The sequence below is a fragment of the Carassius gibelio genome, chromosome A1 (genome assembly GCF_023724105.1).
Source record: "Carassius gibelio isolate Cgi1373 ecotype wild population from Czech Republic chromosome A1, carGib1.2-hapl.c, whole genome shotgun sequence".
NCBI lineage: Eukaryota > Metazoa > Chordata > Actinopteri > Cypriniformes > Cyprinidae > Carassius > Carassius gibelio.
The window spans coordinates 17,993,823-18,014,868 of NC_068371.1; the positions used below are offsets into that span (position 1 = coordinate 17,993,823).

Below are 21,046 nucleotides of genomic sequence, written 5' to 3' on the forward strand. Positions count from 1 at the left end.
TAAAATGGTCTCGCTATATTCTGTGGGTCATGCCGAGAGTATTGATACCAATAATGTGAAAATTGGCCTTACTTCCTGTCCGCCATTTTGCTTAATGTTGAAAACCTACTTTTTCAAACTCCTCCTAGACCGTTAGCCCAATTTTCACCAAATTTGACGTGAATCATCTTCAGACCATGCTGGCAAAAAGTTATGGATTTCGTGTCGATATACGAAACGGTTCTCATTTAGCGCATCAACGAATTTGCTGGAAGGGTGCCAAAATGCATTTGAGGCTGTATCTCTGCAACACTTTGACATATTTGCACCAAACTTTGTATGTGTCATCGCAACCTCACACTGACCATGCCACATAAATTTGGTAACAGCGCCACCTATTGGTAAAGAGTAATAAACCATTCATTAACCATGAATAATTAAACTATAAAAAAATGTTAATAACTTTATTGCATTAGCCTATTGCAATGAAACTGGTCTCAAAATATTCCCTGGCTTATGCCGACAACATAGATACCAAATATGCCAGAGTAAGCCGAACTTCCTGTCCGCCATTTTGATTTATGTTGAAAACCTACTTTTTCGAACTGCTCATCAACCGTTAGTCCGATTTTCACCAAAATTGAATCAGATGATCTTCAGACTATGCTGACTCAAAGTTATGGATTTTGTGTTGATAGACAAAACCGTTTTCGCATACCACAGTGACGAATTTGAGGCACAATGCCAAAATGACACTTGAGGCTGTATCTCTGGAATGCTTTGGCATATTGACACCAAACTTTGTGTGTGTCATTGAAAAGTCACACAGAGTACACCAAATTGATTTTATAACAGTGCCGACTATTGGTCAAACTTGATAAGCCAAGTAATCATGCTAATAGAGGTGGTATTATGATTTTTATTTAGCCATTTCAATTACAATAATCCTAAAATTGCTGTTATTGCTCATTAATGTATTTGGTGTGATGCTTCATGCCATGCTTAGCTCCTACATTTGCCGTTGGAGTGCTTGGCCCCGTAATTGCTGCTTGCAGCTATATTTTATTTTATTTTTAGTTTTACTGTTTATTTTATATTGTATGTACAGCACTTTGGTGAACACCTGCTGTTTCAAAAATGTGCTCTATAAATAAACTTTGATTTGATTGAAATATTTAAAATTAAAACACCACAGACAGAAACAGTCTCGTGCCTTTTGTATATTTTATATATATATATATATATATATATTTATATTTATGATCAGTCTGTATTGATATAAACCTATTTTCCAAATCAATATATACTGAGACTACAGGTATATGTCAGCTTTATATTACCGAGCCCTATCATCAAAGAGAAATAGAAAGACACTCCGTCACAATTAATGTAATTGAAGTAAAACATGATGATGTCTTAAAAGCCTATTATTGAGCTTATTTTTTTTCTTTCTTTCTTGGCAGTTGCCGTGATGACCAACTTCCCAACGGCAACTGAATTAGACTTGAGGAATGCCATCGGTGAGCTTTTTAAACAAGCACCAAGGGGGGGGGGGTTAATATTTTTCCATGTCATAAGTTGTCAGAATATTGGTTTTCCTTTATTACTAATTTGTTTATTACAAGTTGAAATCATACTTTATGTATAATTACATTGTTTGTATTTTGTTATTGTCACAAGTATATTATTTCTTATGTTTTTCATTTTGTATTCAATATTGTTTTAAATATTGTTCCAAGTTTTAAAAATGTTGCTCTTATTAATAAAAGCTTTATATTTTATTGGTTTGTTTTAATCGCTATGAGAAGAATGTGATATTTAGTTAACAAAAAATATTTTAAGTATTGTTTTGTTATCTATTATGTAGGCATTAATAATCTGTCTATTTGAAGATAATGGTTAGACGTCTATTGAATTTTCACTGACAGCCCAAATTCAGCCTTGTTTTAGCCTAGACACCATCTATTACACCTATGCATGTAGTTGTTTAATAGCGGTCTATTTGATGACTAGGCTATTCTTAGATTTTGATTATACGTCTATTAACTTTTCACTGACAGCACAAATTTAGCCTTGTTTTACCCTAGTCCTCTGGGCTGTGTTTAGATGGCTAATAAACATCTTTTAACCTGTTAGCCAGCACCCCCCATAATGGGATTCACAAGTGAAAGTGCCCTAACTAACTTAAAATTGTAACAGTTCCTTACTTATGTTTGTTACACACATAACCTGGGTGTCTTTGGAAAGAAAACCCTTTGGGCTTTACATTTTATCAACCAGATTTGATAATCCTCAAAAATATTAAAATATTTTTTTACATTTTATGTAAAAATACATGAAATCAGTCCAGGAGCAATGAGAAAATTAAAAGGTTGAAAGTCACATTTCTCATGAGTTTCTATTTCAAATCTGAAGAGGATATCATGAAAAATTTGATTCCTGCAAATATTTTTCTGAGACTATGTCTTCACCCCCCACCCCCAAATATAAAAAAAATATTTACCAACTGTATTGAAGTCTTCTACAAACTATTTTTGTTTTTAAACATACCACTGCATATTTTTTTTTCAATTATAAAAGATTAGACCGAAACTTAGAAATCATATGAGTGATTTATATGAGAACTAGAAAAATAAAATAAGAATAACTTGAGTAAGACAATTAAATAAAATAAAAAAGATTTAACTTTGTATGCCAATTACAGAACATCCTGAGATTGCTAGAAATGCAGCATTTACAATGAATTACAATGCAAATAAGTGTTGATGGTGCTGACAGTTATATAGATGGTAATAATATAAATGCGCCATAAAGTCAATAATCCACTTCTCTATTCATATAGATGGTGTTCATCTATAGCCGTGAGAGCGGTGAATTCACAGTAATAGAGAGCTGATTTGCACTGATTTGCACTCAAACAGATGGTAATCATGCAGATACATTCACATTAAACATAAAACACACTCACACATATATGCAAACTGTAAAAAAAAAAAGAAAAAAAGAAGAACTAATTAAAGCTGCAAGCAGCGATGAACGGGCCCTCGCACCCGGGCTTACCGCCAGCAAGTGGCTTTAGTACAAGGGTGAACGGTGAGAAATATGTATTTAAAGTCGTAAATAAGTGGAATATGTAAAAGTCATTTATAAGTACAGATCTTCCTCTGGCCAGAAGGTGGCACTTTCAATATAATGAAATATTGGCCTTCAGATGTGTTCAGGCAAGGACTTTTTTCGAAAATGTTAAGTTTGGGGAAGATCGAACATTATATGCTTAAGTTACAACAACTTCTCTTGCTGTGGCGAGACATCAAATTTTGTCACAGCACCATGGACACGCCCTTAAACAAAAACTCAAGATCTCAACAATTTAACATTACAAAGACCTTTTGATTAGACTGACCAAAATATAAAGTTTATGTCATTAAATTTCTCAGAGTAGTTTATTACAACATTAGACATGTAACTTCCTGTTGCCAGCAGGTGGCGCTATGGCTATAACTGAATATTGGCATTTAGATCTGTTATATGTCTGAGTTACAGCAACTTCCTTTTTCATGGCGAAACATCGAAATTTGTCAGGCCGCCGTGGACAAGCCCTTTAACGAAACCTTAAGTCTTTCGCAATTTTACATCGCAAAGGGCTTTAGCCCCTTTGCGTGCAAACATCGCTGACGGCCCCAGTTTATTATTGTTTCACTTTCACAGCACATTAAACATCACTGTCTTACTTCATCTGGACAAACTGTGCATCAATGGAAAGTTTAAAGACTCAAGCTTCGATATTTGACCAATATTTTGATAAAACATTGTTGCAGTGACAGATATTTAGTGATTTATGTCAGGAGTGCAAAATAATAAATCCGTATTATGCCACATTTTGAATAGATATTCAGTCACGTCAAGAGCGGTTTATTTGTGTTCACATAGACTCACTGAACAGCGTCAATAAGGATTTACAGACCAAAGATGCATATCTGCGGAGATATATGGATATATTTACTGATGTTTACTTCATATTTCTTCAGACAGAATCGTCATTTCTATTCATTTTCCACGGATTTACGCGATCAGATGATAAACAGCCTCTCCCAGCGATCTGTGTGTGCGTGCAGTAGTCACAACTCGTGCGGTGTGTGACTCAGACTCTGATTGGGTCTTTCAAACGTCAATCTTAGAGTTTCATATCTGGACACCGCCCCATCGTGTCACATGCTTCCTGCACACTTCCTGGTAGTTATCTGGCCAAAACAACACTGAAACACCTCTGTACACACAAAATATCCGAATAATAAACCCGCGATTACGATAGTAAAGCTTGGTATGAGAATTTCTTGAGATCTGGGGCGTTTTTATAAAAAAAATCGAAAATGTACATCGGAAATGCTAACTTGTGCAGCGATGAAAAAGGCTACAAATAACATATTTTTACAACAGTAAACGACCAAATTCCACCCCTGATCGCTAAAGGAAGTTATTATAAACACTCGATCGGGGTTTAAAGTGAGTTTTGAGTAAAAGTGTACTAATAATTTCATAAATTGTCAGGTGTAGCTTGATGCTAACGTTAGCACCAATGCTACTAATAGCAGGTGCTTTTCTTCTTCATAATGCATTTTTGTCTCAATAATTCACGTAAGGTCGTAAGAAAATGTTTTGTTGTATTTTCATAGTAAGACTTTTGATAAATAAGGGCTAAATGCAAAGAGAGACTGAAGTGAGATCGCTGCTTTGTTGCTTTGTAAAGCCTGAAAAACCACAATCAAGGCTAATAAAGGTGGAATAAAAACAAAAGAATAATGATAAAAGAATAATGCGGATAATGTGTCATACCTGGCGGAGGTGTGAAAGACTCGTTTGGTGAGAACAATACAATCATGAAACGGGCAGTTTTCACAGCCAAACACACATATAAAACACACATCAGTGTTTACATGTGAGATCTTACAGAGATGACAAGGGGCATAAATCAATCTGATTAGCCTTCTCTAAAAACACACATGACATGGCCTTAGAAAATATTTCATAAAATTCACAGTTTTACAGATTCGATTATGAAATTTTTTATGAAGTCTTGGAAGACTTGTGGCCTTAGCTACACTGTGTTTTCAAACTCATTTCCTACATCAACATTTTTTTAAATACATTTAAAACATATGTTTTTAATATTTTTATTTTTGTTTTTATGTTTGAGCTTATATATCTCTATTATCATAACAGTCCTGAGTGATTCTGATTCCTGAACAGTAAACTTTAAAGTGTCAGCTTTGTGAACAAAGGTTGATTATGTATCTAGTCAGAAAGAATCATGAGCAGAAACCTTTTTATTTTGGGTATGTAATTTCGGTCTCCATGCCAAAAAAGGGGGGTTACTAGTAAGGGGTTAGATTACACTGACCAAGTTTGGTGTTGATCTGAATAAATCTCTAGGAGGAGTTCGTTAAAGTACAACCTCTGAAAATGGCAAAAACAACACAAATTTTAGGGTAAATTCAAAATAACCGACTTCCTGTTGGGATTCGGATTTCGGACCAAGACACTTTTTTGTAGGTATTTGTGTGTTACATGTGTGTACCAATTTCTGTACATGTAAATGAAACATAGCTCGAGTCGCACTCGCTATAGAGCCATTTTGCCACACCCGATGGCAGTGGTGGCTCCAGACAATTTTGATTAGGGGGGCAATGGGGGGTCCTGGTCATTTCAAGGGGGGTCTCATGAAAACCAACAAAAAATACAGTGGGCAGGGCTAATAACTACATATTATGTTGGGGAAGTCATGGCCTGACGGTTAGCGACTTGGACTCCCAATCAAAAGGTTGTAAAATCGAGCCTCGGGCCGTCAGGAATTGTAGGTGGGGGGAGTGCATGTACAGTGCTCTCTCCACCTTCAATACCACGACTTCGGTGCCCTTGAGCAAGGCATCGAACGCCCAACTGCTCCCCGACGCCTCAGCATAAATGGCTGCCCACTGCTCCGGGTGTGTGTTCACAGTGTGTGTGTTCATTGCTCTGTGTGTGTGCACTTCGGATAGGTTAAATGCAGAGCACAACTTCTGAGTACCATACTTTGCTGAATGTCACTTTCTGACTGAACTGCTGTGAAGAGAGAACTGAAGATGAACACCGAGCCGAGCCAGATAATGACTCGTTCACGAGTCAAGAACCGTTTCTGTCAGACGCGTCCGATTCGTGAACCGAGGAGCTGATGATACTGCGCATGTGTGATTTAGCGTGAAGCAAACCGACACACAGAGCGTCTGAAACGAACTGATTGTTTTGGTGATTGATTCTGAACTAATTCTGTGTTAATGTTATGAGCCCAGGTGCAGTCAACGCCAATGACGCCATTGCTTCGAGCGCAAAAGAATCGGTGAACTGTTTTCTTCAACTGGTTTATTGAATCGAAATGTCAGAAAGAACTACCGGTGATCCGAAAACCGATGCAACCGGTTCTTGACTCGTGAACGAGTCATTATCTGGCTCGGCTCGGTGTTCATTTCTCTCTTCACAGCAGTTCAGTCAGCATGCGCAGTCTTCTTAATCGCTTGATTCGCTCAATGATGTGCCAGCTTCATCAAACCTGCCATGCCATCTACAGTTCAGGCAGTGGTTTGTAATGGAATGATTCGTAACGAATTGTAACGAGTAACGATGCAGCACATAAAAAAAATATCGGAGTAAAAGTATTAAACTCAGCGAAAATATGTACCGAAGTAAAAGTGGAAGTAGGAGAAAAAAAATAATACTCTAGTAAAGTACAGATACCGCCTTTTAGTACTTAAGTACAGTAGTGAAGTAGTTCTACTTCGTTACTATACATCTCTGCTGTTGTGTGAGATTTCAAAACACTGAAGTGTAGTGACATCCGGTTCACAACAAATCATTCAATGTAACCAGATCTTCTTGAACCAGTTCACCAAATCGAACTGAATTGTTTGAAATGGTTCGCGTCTCCAATAAGCATTTATCCACAAATGACTTAAGCGGTTAACTTTTTTAACGTGGCTGACAGTCCCTCTGAACAGGTCCGTGTAGAGACCTTTGGAGGGGCAGGTGCTCAAAGTATAAAAGGGGCACATGGAACAAGGCTTTAAAAGGCGCTGTTCAAAATATCAATACAGCAATATATTGTGATGCATTCCTTGCTGATTTGCGTATCGATATGGATGATTATGTATTGACACAGCAGCAAATGCTTTGATGCAGTTTTGAAAAAGAAACAATAGAGAAGACAATTTTAAGTTTAAAATAATAATAGCTCTGGGATTAGAAACTGAAATGTCTTAAATTGTCCCAACCTGATGGCTTTTTTTTCTCTGTTCTACAGAATAATTAAGAACAGCGGTTATAGTAAAAACTATAGAAAACACTGCTTCTACATTTTCCTCTTTGCTTGCTGTTCCCTGCTCTCTTTCTGTCACTTGTTCCTCTGCATTTCCCTCTTTTTCTTCCTCTATCTCCATCTACTCATTTGATCTATTACTTTCCACTCTCTGTCCATCTAGGAACAAGGCTCAGTTTACCATTTCAGCATTAATCTATTATTTTAACCATCACTACTACTTTTGCACCTAATCAATAAGTCCACCTTAAATATTGATACAAAACTTTAAAAAACTGATACACTTGAATTTAGTGATAAATATTATTATTACTGTTGTTGTCTAAAATGGAACACCTTTGCAATGTAAACAGATGACAGGCTACATTTGTTATTCGTATCCTTCACACTGCACTTTGATGTCAGGTATATTATGCATTTTTTATTGACATTGATATTTTTACATTTATTTCCAGAGAGATATTATTGAGTTTACAGGCTAAAGTGGTCTTGCTGTTGTAAACACTGTTGCTATTGTAGAAAAAAAAATATTTGTGTCAAATTTAAAATATAATTATATAATTAATTTCTGAATTGTTTTTATTTTTATAATGATAATTCAGAGAATGAGAAAATCTGAATAAGCCTTACCAGTGTTTTGATAATTGTTTTTAGGCACTCAACGTGTTAAAAAATAAATAAATACTGTAATATAATAAAAGTTTAGTCAAATAACATAAAAAAGACCAGACCCCTCGATGCCTGTGAAACTTTTCTCCATCAAACATCACGCTAGGTTACTTCTACACTACAGGCTACACACAGCAACATATCTGCATGTTCTCACATCACATCGTTCTTGTAAAATAATAATAAGTAAATAAACATAAAAATCACTTCGCTAAGAATGAAACACCACTTACCAGCTGCCATGGTGTTGAAAATATCCTCTAACAATTAAAAAATGTGCGTGCGGCGTGAGGAAATCGTCCCGGTCAGGTGAAAGGTCATCATGTTGGTCATTTTATTTACACCTAAATAATTATTAATAAATTGTACTAATATTATGATTGGGCGTGAGCAGGCATTCACAAAAGGGTATGTTATTACAAAAAAATAAATAATTCAAGGACATTTTGCTTTGACAAAAGGGCACTTAAAGGAACACTCCACCGTTTTTTGAAATAGGGCTTATTCACATTATTTCCTACATTTAGATAGGTGGGCAAATGCATTTTTGTGTCAGTGCATGCATTGTTTTAGTTTGACTGGGTCGGCATTAGCTTAGCACAATGAATGGAATCCTTTGTTGCCAGCTAGCATGGCCTGAGTAAAAGTGATCAAAAAAAAAAAAAAAAAACCCACCTAAATACTTCTTGTGGCCTGCGTATTCACAACGAGTACAAATAGCAATCCAGATTAACACTAGGCGATTTCCTAGGCAGATATTGACTTGGGACTATATTATGGGGAAGCACAGGCGAAGCACTGCTGCTTAGGCGAAGCACTGCTACCATCCCACTGCATCTCATGTTCTTGTGGTCTCAGAAGAGAAGCTAAATGCTTTTCTTCACCCTAACTGAAATTATGCATTTGATAATTTGGTTTTTCAGATATTTTGACAGGCCTATTAAGCATTATTATTATTTTTTTAAGGATGCTTTATGTTTGAGACTATGATGAGACTTTTTTGGTTAAGAGGCTCTCAAAAATTATGTAAAAATGTGGATTTAGATTTATCGGCCAACACATCGTTTATCTGCTTTCATATTTAAAGAATTATCGCTATCGGTCAAAATGTTCATATCAGTGCATCCCTAATTTGAATTGCCCTGTTTATTCTTTGTTTCCCCAAATGATGCACAGATGCAAACAATTAACACATCTCTCTCTCTGTCTCTCAAAATGGCCATATTTGCATCACTGTATATAGATGTTGGTCATTTAACATTTCTATCGTAAAACATAGTTAAATGTTGACTATTATTAAAGGTGCCATAGAATACAAAAATCACTTTTATAACGTGTTTAAACACCATTGTGTGACCTCAGTGTGTGAAAACAACCAGCCTATAATGGTGAAAATCCACCCACTTATTTGTTTATAATCCCAATAATTCATAAACAGTCTCTCCAACCAATGAACACTGAAGTCTCCATAGACTGCTGAGGATCATACATCATATTTTGTTTTCCAAAAGAGCTTCTTGGCCCTCTGTAATGCTAATGTTGCTAAATCTACCATTTTCTCTGCCTGTTTTCACAAATTCTGCCTTAATGTGCTACCAGAATGCTCGTAAATAGGAATGTGTATTTAAAAATTGCTTTCGGAAGCAATGTGACGTCAGTAACACAGTCACCACCAGTTAAGCCACCTTTCCACTGCACACGACATTCGGACACGATTGTCGCATTTCTCCCTCTAGTGGCAGTCACGAAAAACTTTCAAAATGGTTGTGCAGCGACCGTTTTCTCTGCATATTCACCATGGTAAAATGAATAATTTTAATGAATATAATTAACGTATGAATGCATCATCACAAATCAAATGACCGGGTGAGGGGGGGGGGCATATGATCGGAAACTCCACGCAGCTTCCACACTATGACTTCCGGCCTGTCGCTTGTCGGAGACAGTGGAAAGGCGGCTTCAAACCGTAACACCGGTATGCTCCCACGAGCATGAGCTCTTGAAGCTTAACCAGGGTTGCCAGGTTTTCGCTACAAAACCCACTCAATTGCTACTCAGAACTAGCCCAATCACATTTTAGGGGGATCCCCCAGTAAAAATCGCATTCCTGTGGGGTAAAATACATGTTTTGGGTGAGATAACCATGATAAAATGTGTTTTTGGAGCTAAATATTACGTTATTGGGGTCGTTTAAACTTGTGGGAAACACTAAGCACTGCACTCATCTGAAAAGGGAGGCAGGAGCAGCAGCTCCTTTTCATTTAACCTTACTAGTAACCCCCCTTTATTGGCATGGAGACAGAAATTACATACCCAAAATAAAAAGGTTTCTGCTAATGATTCTTTCTGACTAGATACATAATCAACCTTTGTTCACAAAAATGACACTTTAAAGTTTACTGTTCAGGAATCAGAATCACTCAGACTGTTATGATAATAGAGATATATAAGCGCAAACATAAAAACCAAAATAAAAATATTAAAAATATTTGTTTTAAATGTATTTTAAAAATTGTTGATGTAGGAAATGAGTTTGAAAACACAGTGTAGCTAAGGCCACAAGTCCTCCAAAACTTCATAAAAAATGTCATAATCGAATCTGTAAAACTGTGAATTTTATAAAATATTTTCTAAGGCCATGTCATGTGTGTTTTTAGAGAAGGCTAATCAGATTGATTTATGGCCCTTGTCATCCCTGTAAGATCTCACATGTAAACTCTCCTGTGTATTTTGTATGTGTGTTAAGTTTGCAAAACTCCCCGATTCGTTGTTGTAATGTGTGACACATTTATCTGCTTTATTCTTTTATCATTATTCTTTTGTTTTTATTCCACCTTTATTAGCCTTTATTGTGGTTTTTCAGGCTTTACAAAGCAACAAAGCAGCTATCTCACTTCAGTCTCTCTTTGCTTTTAGCCCTTATTTATCAAAAGTCTTACTATAAAAATACAACAAAACATTTTCTTATGACCTTACGTGAATTTTCTGAGACAAAAATGCATTATGAAGAAATGCACCTGCTATTAGTAGCATTGGAGCTAACGTTAGCATCAAGCTACATCAGACAATTTATGAAATTATTAGTACACTTTTACTCAAAACTCACTTTAAACCCCGATCGAGTGTTTATAATAAAGCGATCCTTTAGCGATCAGGGGTGGAATTTGGTCGTTTACTGTTGTAAAAATATGTTATTTGAAGCCTTTATCATCGCTGCACAAGTTAGCATTTCCGATGTACATTTTCTTATTATGTACATTTCCATTTTTTATAAAAACGCCCCAGATCTCAAGAAATTCTCATACCAAGCTTTACTATCGTGATCGCGGGTTTATTATTCGGATATTTCGTGTGTACAGAGATGTTTCAGTGTTGTTTTGGCCAGATAACTACCAGGAAGTGTGCAGGAAGCATGTGACACGATGTGGCGGTGTCCGGTTATGACACTCTCAGATTGACATTGGGAAGGCCCAATCGGAGTCTGAGTGACAAACAGCACGAGCTGACAGCACAGCAAACACACACACACACACAGATCGCTGGGAGAGGCTGTTTATCATCAAATCGCGTAAATCCGTGGAAAATTAATAGAAATGACGATTCTGTCTGAAGAAATATAAAGTAAACATCAGTAAATATATCCATATATCTCCGCAGATATGCATCTTTGGTCTATAAATCCTTATTGATGCTGTTCATTGAGTCTATGTGAACACAAATAAACCGCTGCTGAAGTGACTGAATATGAGTGAGTGGTGAATTTCTATTCAAAATGTGGCATAATACAGATTTATTATTTTGCACTCCTGACATAAATCACTAAATATCTGTCACTGCAACAATGTTTTATCAAAATATTGGTCAAATATCGAAGCTAGAGTCTTTAAACTTTCAATTGATGCACAGTTTGTCCAGATGAAGTAAGACAGTGATGTTTAATGTGCTGTGAAAGTGAAACAATAATAAACTGGGGCCGTCGGCGATGTTTGCACGTAAAGGGGTTAAAGGGGACAAACACAAAGCATATCGCATTTTGGCTTATACCCTAAAAGTGGAGATTTCAACAAACTATAAAAAATGACCTATGGTGTATTTTGAGATAAAACTTTACATACACACTCTGAGGACACCAGAGAACAATTTAAAATATTGTATCAATGCATTCTATGGCACCTTTAAATGATTTGCAGCTTCACCTTACCTTGCTCTCTTTAACGTTAAACTAAAGCTTTGTGTTCTGCTTCTGTGAACAGTAAACTACACCTACTTAAATTTGATTGGCCATCTCAGTCTTTTTGACACTGACACTCAGAACGCTTTTTGGTGTACTGTTTTGCGTAAGAATTGAAATTTCAACCTTTTTTTGATAATTATTGATATTGAGTGTCCAGGGAATATTTATGAAGTGGTTTGGTTCTGATTGGTTGAAAATCCTAGGACTAGTTCGCAAAAGTAGGTTTCGGATATAGCTCGATTTTGTGAGAAAACGGTGCGTCGTAGACCCCAAAAAGGCGTCGTGCACTTTTGTTCGGGCTAACCCAAGGATTGCAACATTGCCATGTTTTTGAGTCTACGGCTAACGGTTTACAATTTACGGCCAAAAATGTCCAAAGTTTTAGTTTTTTGCGTTGTAGCACCCCCGTTAGGCCGATTGGGCCGGTTCTTTGTATCTGAGTAGCGAGCAAGACTACTACCATCTGACCAAGTTTCAGCTCTCTAGGCCTTACGGTTTGGGCTGCACGTTCAGTTTTAAGGCGGAATAATAATAAGTGATAGGTGACAAACTTATTGCAAGTCTTCTCTTTTTAAGAGTTTAGATGTCATTTTCAGGTTAAACTGTAAACATAATGTGGCAAAATTGTAAAAACTGATATATCTGTATGAACAAAATGGAAAACATTGACTCAATGAGATTTAAAATGTTATAACAGTTAATTTTTTAATGTTTTGGCATGAATTCATGAATCCTTTCAACAGTAATGTTCAACTTTGCTGAATGAGCCCATTATTGGTCTTCTGCTGCCATCTAGTGGTTATAAATTGCATTTACTCAAGCAACACTGTGTTTTTAAACATAACTGTTATAATGTTTTTTTTTCTTTTTTTGCCCAATCTCTCTTAAATTTTGCATGCTTGTTTAAAATGAAATTATGCATTATTTTACACAGTTTTGATAATTTGTGGGCTTTCTGTTTTTATTAATAGGCCTTTGTGTACACTATGAAAAGAACATATAAAATTACTGGTTTATAGTTGTCCAAATGCAATTGTTCAACATGTTTTTGATAATTATTGACCTTCAGAGTCTAGAGAATTGTACTTCAGTGGTTTTATTGATTTTCAGCTCATACCCTATTACTAGTTCACCAAAGTAACTTTTTCAAATAATCTTGAATATTTAATTAACAGCTTTATTGACAACATTGGACCCATAGGCAAAGTTGTTCAGAATGAGGAGATTTATCAAATGATATGAAGATTTAGTGTTTTTGAGTGAATATATGAGCATTTTCAAACAATTTGAGGCCATTTACCATATAAATCTTGTGTTTTGAGACCTTTTCTACTGTTATAGCGCCACCTATGGCCTGATCTCCATGAAACTTTGCATGCTTGTTAAGAGTCATCTGTTACATGATTTCACAAAGGTTCATAAAGTTTTGAGTTTTCGTTTAGGTTTTATAGGCTTTGGGGTATGTTTGGCCACACCCCTTTTTCTAAATTATCCCTTTACAGCTAACCAAAGGACAAAATTCAACATTTTTTTTAATAATTATTGATCTAGAGAGTCCACAGAATATTACTGCAGTGGTTTGGTTCCGATCGGACAAAAAACCTAGGACTAGTTCGCAAAAGTAGGTTTTTAACATATTTGTGAATAACAATTGAACGATTTGATTGACAGCAATGGTTCTTGAGGCAAAGTTGTGCATTATGAGGAGATCTATCAAATGATATGCATATTGTGTTGATATGTGAAACACCACGTGATTACAGAGCCATAAAACTCGTTAGCACCAACTAGTGGCTGATTTTTTTCAAAATTCTTAAAGACCTTAAGGTTCATGAGTCGAACGTACCCAGCGAGTTTCGTTCCGATCAACCTCCGTTAACCCTTTCAAATAGGTGCGTAAAATTGTTTGGCCAATGGCGGCCATGTTTTTTTTGAGATATGCAAATGTCCTCATAGGTACTTATGCCCCTTCAGACCAAGACATTGCATACCAATTTTCAAGTCAATCGAGCCAACGGTTGCCTAGTTACAGCAATTTATGTGTTTTTTATATCTTATAGCGCCCCCAAGTGGCAGAGATGCGCATTTTTTTTTTTATTTTACCAAAGATTGAGCTCATACATACGTGTACAGAGTTTGGTAAAGATATCTCATTGCGTTCAAGAGTTATAGTTAAAATAGCATTTGGCTAATGTTAGCATAGACGCTTTTTGGCGTACTGTTTTGCGTAAGAATTCAAATTTCAGCTTTTCTTTTTTTGATAATAATTGATAATGAGTGTCCAGGGAATATTTATGAAGTGGCTTGGTTCTGATTGGTTGAAAATCCTAGGACTAGTTCGCAAGAGTGGGTTTCGGATATAGCTTGATTTTGCGAGAAAACGGTGCGTCGTAGACCCCAAAAATGCACCGTGCACTTTTGATCGGGCTAACCCAAGGATTGCAACAATGCCATGTTTTTGAGTCTACGGCTAGCAGTATACGATTTACGGCCAAAAATGTCAAAACAATTTGTTTTTTGCGCTGTAGCGCCCCCGTTAGGCCGATTGGGCTGAGACTTTGATAAGTTCTCCCCAAATCCCCAGCTCTAAGATCTGTCCAAATTTCAGCTCTCTAGGCCTTACGGTTTGGGCTGCACGTTCAGTTTTAGCGCAGAAGAATAATAATAATAAAAATAGCTGCAAGCAGCAATTACGGGGCCAAGCACTCCAACGGCAAATGTAGGAGCTAAGCATGGCATGGAGCATCACACCAAATGCATTAATGAGCAATAAGAGCAATTTTAGGATTATTGTAATTGAAATGGCTAAAGAAAATTCATAAATACAACTTCTAGTAGTATGATTTATTGGCTCATCAAGATTGACCAATAGGTGGTGCTATTATCAAAAGATTTGGTGTACTCTGTGTGACTTTTCAATGACACACACAAAGTTTGGTGTCAATATGCCAAAGCATTCCAGGGATACAGCCTCAAGTGTCATTTTCTCATTGTGCCTCAAATTCGTCGATGTGGTATGCGAAAACGGTTTTGTCTATCGACACAAAATCCATAACATTGAGTTAGCATAGTCTGAAGTTCATTTGATTCGAATTTGGTGAAAATCGGACATACGGTTGATGAGGAGTTCGAAAAAGTATGTTTTCAACATAAATCAACATGGCGGACCGGAAGTTCAGCTTACTATGGCATATTTGGTATCTATGTTATCGGTATACGCCAGGGAATATTTTGAGCCCAGTTTCATTCAAATAGGCTAATGCAATAAAAAGTTATTAGCATTTTAGTAAGTGTACTTACTCATGGTTAATTAATTATTTATTACTTTTGACCAATAGGTGGCGCTGTTACCAAATTTATGTGGCATGGTCAGTGTGAGGTGGCGATGACACATACAAAGTTTGGTGCAAATATGTCAAAGTGTTGCAGAGATACAGCCTCAAATGCATTTTGGCACCCTTCCAGCAAATTCGTTGATGCGCTAAATGAGAACCGTTTCGTATATCGACACGAAATCCATAACTTTTTGCCAGCATCGTCCGACAATGATTCACGTCAAATTTGGTGAAAATCGGACTAACGGTCTAGGAGGAGTTCGAAAAAGTAGGTTTTCAACATAAATCAAAATGGCGGACCGGAAGTTCAGCAAACACTGGCATATTTGGTATGTTTGTTATCGGCATAAGCCAGGGAATATTTTGAGACCATTTTCATTCAAATAGGCTAATGCAATAAAAAGTTATTAGCATTTTTAAAAGTGTAATTATTCATGGTTAATTAATGGTTTATTACTCTTGACCAATAGGTGGCGCTGTTACCAAATTTATGTGGCATGGTCACTGTGAGGTGTTGATGATACATACAAAGTTTGGTGCAAATGTGCCAAAGCGTTGTAGAGATACAGCCTCAAATGCATTTTGGCACCCTTCCAGCAAATTCGTTGATGCGCTAAATGAGAACCGTTTCGTATATCGACACAAAATCCATAACTTTTTGCCAGCATGGTCTGAAGATAATTCACCTCAAATTTGGTGAAAATCGGACTAACGGTCTAGGTGGAGTTCGAAAAAATAGGTTTTCAACATTATTCAAAATGGCGGACAGGAAGTAAGGCCAATTTTCACATTATTGGTATCAATACTCTCGGCATGACCCACAGAATATAGCGAGACCATTTTAATTTTAATAGAGTAATTTATTCAAAAGTTATTAGCATTTATGTGATATTTCATTATAACTATTGGCCACAAGGTGGCGCTGCCACCAAACTTTGTGAGTACCTTCAGGGCATGGAGCCGAATATTTTTGTAATTATTTGCGAAACGATACGATGCTGCGTTCAAAAAATACAGCATTTTAAATCATAATTCAAAATGGCCGACGCCTAAAATGGCCGACACAGGAAAATTGGATATCATTTGACTCGACATGACTCACTGAATCTAAAGAGACCAGTTGTGTGATTTTTGGCCAAACCATTCAGTAGTTATAAGCCAAAATATGCATTTTTCATATCTCCTGACCACTAGGTGGCGCTGTGTCGAAACACTGCAGGTAGTCTCAGTTCATGCTTGTTATAACACACGCCAAGTTTGGTCTCAATATGACAAACCGTTGCCGGGATATAGCCTCACGTGCATGTTTGCGTGCTTTTCGTCAAATTTGTTTACGTGTCATTCGACAACAGTTGGACGAATCAACTTGAATTCCATAACTTTTTGCCAGCATGGTCTGAAGATGATCTGAGCCAATTTTCGTGGCAATCGGACTAACCGTCTAGGACGAGTTCGAAAAAGTAGGTTTTTCGAATAATTGAAAATAGCGAAAAAACTAAACATTGCGATTTTTGAATTTTGGGGTTCATTCGACTTGGCATGAGCCAAGGATTCAGAGGAAAAAAGAATTTCCATTTTCTGGCTTACGGTTCAAAAGTTATTAGCATACAAACATTGAAAGTTTGGACAAGTGGTGGCGCTAGAGAGTAGGAGATAGAGACTTCAAATTTGCTATAGTTAATGTTGGGACTGTCCTCTATCAGTGTGCCAAATTATACAACTTTCCCGCAATCGGTTCTATGGGCTGCCATAGACTTGCGGCGGAAGAAGAAGAAGAAGAAGAAGAAATATAGCTGCAAGCAGCAATCACGGGGCCAAGCATTCCAGCGGCAACATCAGGAGCTAAGCATATGTAGCATCAGACCAAATGCAACAATGAATAATGAAATTAATAATTGCATGATTGTAATTGAAATGGCTGAAAATCGTTAATAAAAGTTCCACAGCGAGGAGCTAAGCATGGCATGGAGCATCAGACCAAATGCAACGAGTAAGAAAAGCAATTATTGGAAGAGTGTAATTGAAACAGCCAGTAAAACTCCAGTAAAATGATGCATTATCATTTTTGGAAAATAGGTGGCGCTGTAATCAAATCGCTTTGTTGTGTTCTGTGGGAGGTGACAATGTTGTGGGCAATTTCTTTCAAAATACTTACAGACCTTTAGGGCAATGAGTCGAACATGCCCACCGAGTTTCGTTCCGATCGACTTCCATTAACCTTGTCAAATAGGTGCTTAAAGTTGTTTGGCCAATGGCGGCCATGTTTTTTAAGATAAGTGAAATTCCTCATAGAGCACTTGTGCCACATTGGGCCATATCAATTTTCAAGTTGATTGGATCAACGGTTGCTTAGTTATAGCCATTTGATTTTTTTTCAAACTGTAGCGCCACCAAGTGGCAGATATGGAAAAATTATAATAATTTGACTAAAGTTTTTGTTCATGCATATGAGTTCTGACTTTGGTGAAGATATCTCATTTTGTTCCCGAGTTATAGCCTTTTTCGTAAAATTGGTCCACGAATTTGAATGTTTTGGGTCACCTGGTTTTTTGTTCAGTCTTGATCAAACCACTGCAATAATATTCTCTGGACTCTCTAGATCAAAAAAATATGTTGCATTTTGTCCTTTGGTTAGCTATAAGAGGTCATTTAGGAAAGGGCCGTGGCCACATGTAACCTAAAGCCTATAAAACTGAAACAAAAACTCAAAACTTTATGAAACTTGGTTATAACATGTGAAAGATGACCCACCAAGCATCCAAAGTTTCATTAAGATCAGAAAATAGCTGGTGCTATAACAGTTAAAATGGCCTAAAAAACAAAAGATTTCTGTTGTGAATGGCATTAAACTGCAAAAAAAAAAAGGGGGTAATATAATCACACATGCATTAGATCTGTATTTTTTCTAAACAATCATGCAAAATTTAACAGAGATTAGGTAAAAAAGAACACTGTAATATTTATAAAGCTTCAAAACCCAGTGTTGAATAAAAAAATTGCAATTATAACCACTAGATGTCACCGGAAGACCACTAATGAGCTCACTAAAGACTAAAACATTACAGTTTATGGGCTTGTTGAGGGATTCATCTAGAAAAAATGTATATTACTATTATTTAATATTACTGTTCAAGCATTTCAGATCACATTGAGTCAAAGTTTACCAATTTATTCATACAGATATATCTAATGTTTATAATTATGCCAGATTATGATTGCAATGAAACCTGAAAAATGACATAGAAGCCCATAAAAACAGAAGACTTGCAATAGGTTTTATCACCCATCATTTATTTTAATTATCTATATATATAACAAAATGTGTGCATCTGTGTGTGGGTTTAAGCATGCTTATTGAGTATTAATATAGTAGTTTAAACATTTCATGTTTGTGTGTGTCTGTAATTCTGTTCTATTCTTTTACTGTCAGCCATATCTAGGTTATTTAAAATCAGTGCAGTACTATTATCTAGACTGTGAAATTATACATAAATTGCGTATGCTTCTTTGGAATGAAATTAAGACAACATATAACAGTTATAAAGGTTAAAGAGACAGTGTTGTATGATAAATTGCATTTACGACCACTAGATGTCACTGGAAGACCACTAATGGGCTCACTAAAGACTAAAACATTACAGTTCATTGTCTCGATGATTGATTCATCTAGAAAAATATATATTACTATTATTTAATATTACTGTTCAAGCATTTAAGATCACATTGAGTGAAAGTTGAACAATTTATTCATACATGTATATCAAATGTTTACTATTATGTCAGAATATGAATGCAATGAAACCTGACATAGAAATGTAAGAAAAGAAGTCTTTCTGTGAGTTGTGTGTCACATATAATTTATTTCAAATATCTACATACAACAAAATGTGTGGGCATGTACTTCTCTCTGTGTGTGTGTGTGTGTAATCATGCTTATTGATTATTCATATAATAGTTGAACCATTTCATTTCTGTGTGTGAGTGTCTGTGAGCCTATTCTCCATGTTAGACAATGGCACACACAAGTTTGACTTAATTACAACAAAGCTTTGCAGAGATATAGCCTCAGACTCATTTTGTGAAGATGCCTGACATCTGAAGCAGCGCTGTACAAAAACGGTTTCGTCTATTGACACGAAATCCATAACTTTTTGTCAGCACGGTCTGAAGATGATCTGATTCAATTTTGGTGAAAATCAGACAAACGGTTGAGGATGAGTTTAAAAAAAAAGGTTTTCAACATGAATCAAAATGGCGGACAGGAAGTTTTGCTTAATATGACATAATTGGTATGTATGTTGTCGGCATGTCCTAAGGAACATTTTGAGACATGTTTCATGATAATAGGCTAATGCAATCAAAAGTTATTAGCATTATTGGAAATGTAATAATTAGCGGTTATTGATTGGTTTATTACTCTTGACCAATAGGTGGCGCTGTGACCAAAATGATGTGGCGTGGTCAATGTGATGTGACAATGTCACATATTAAGTTTTGTGTAAATATCTCCAACCTTTGCAGAGATACAGCCTCAGATGCAGTTTGGTATCTTTCCAGCAAATTCGTTGGTACGCTAATTGAAAACGGTTACGTGTATCGACACAAATTCCATAACTTTTTGCCAGCATGGTCTGAAGATGATCCAAATCAAATTTGGTGAAAATCTGAGCAACGGTCTAGGAGGAGTTCGAAAAAGTAGGTTTTCAACATGAATCAAAATGGCGGACAGGAAATTTTGCCAAAATTGACAAATGGGGTATCGGTGTTCTCGGCATGACCCAAGGAATCTATCAACATCAGTTTTGTTACAATAGGCTAATGTATGCAAAAGTTATTAGCATTTTTCGAAAAATCGTTATAACTATTGACCACAAGGTGGCGCTGCCCCCAATTTTTTTGTGTACATTCAGGGCATGGAGCCGGACATTTTTGTAATTATTTGCGAAACGATACGGAACTTCATTCTTAAGATACAGCAATTTACAACTAAATTCAAAATGGCCGACGCCCAAAATGGCCGAATTGGGAAAATTCGGTATCATTCGACTCGGAATGATGCACTGAATCTAAAGACACCACTTTTGTGATTTTTGGCAAAACCGTTCAGAAGTTATGAGCAAAAACATGCATTTTTCATATCTCCTGACCACTAGGGGGCACAGCGCCGAAACACTGCAGGTAGTCCCAGGGAATGGTTGTTATAAGACCCACCAAGATTGGTCTCAATAGGCCAAACCGTTGCGGAGATATAGCCTCACGTTCACGTTTGCGTGCTTTTCGAAGAATTCGTTCATGAGCTATTTGGAAACGGTTTGAGAAATCAACTTGAATTCCATAAATTTTTGCCAGCATGGTCTGAAGATTATCTGATTCAATTTTCGTGACAATCGGTGCAACGGCCTAGGACGAGTTCGAAAAAGTAGGTTTTACGAACAATTGACGATAGCGAAAAAACTAAGCCTTGCGATTTTTGAATTTCGGTGT

General features: G+C 36.5%; 1 protein-coding gene across 7 annotated transcripts in view; it reads right to left on the minus strand.

Moving 5' to 3' along the window:
• Nucleotides 1-21,046, minus strand: part of LOC128003797 (male-specific lethal 3 homolog) — a 219,403-nt gene that overhangs the window by 126,962 nt on the left and 71,395 nt on the right. The window lies entirely within an intron of this gene.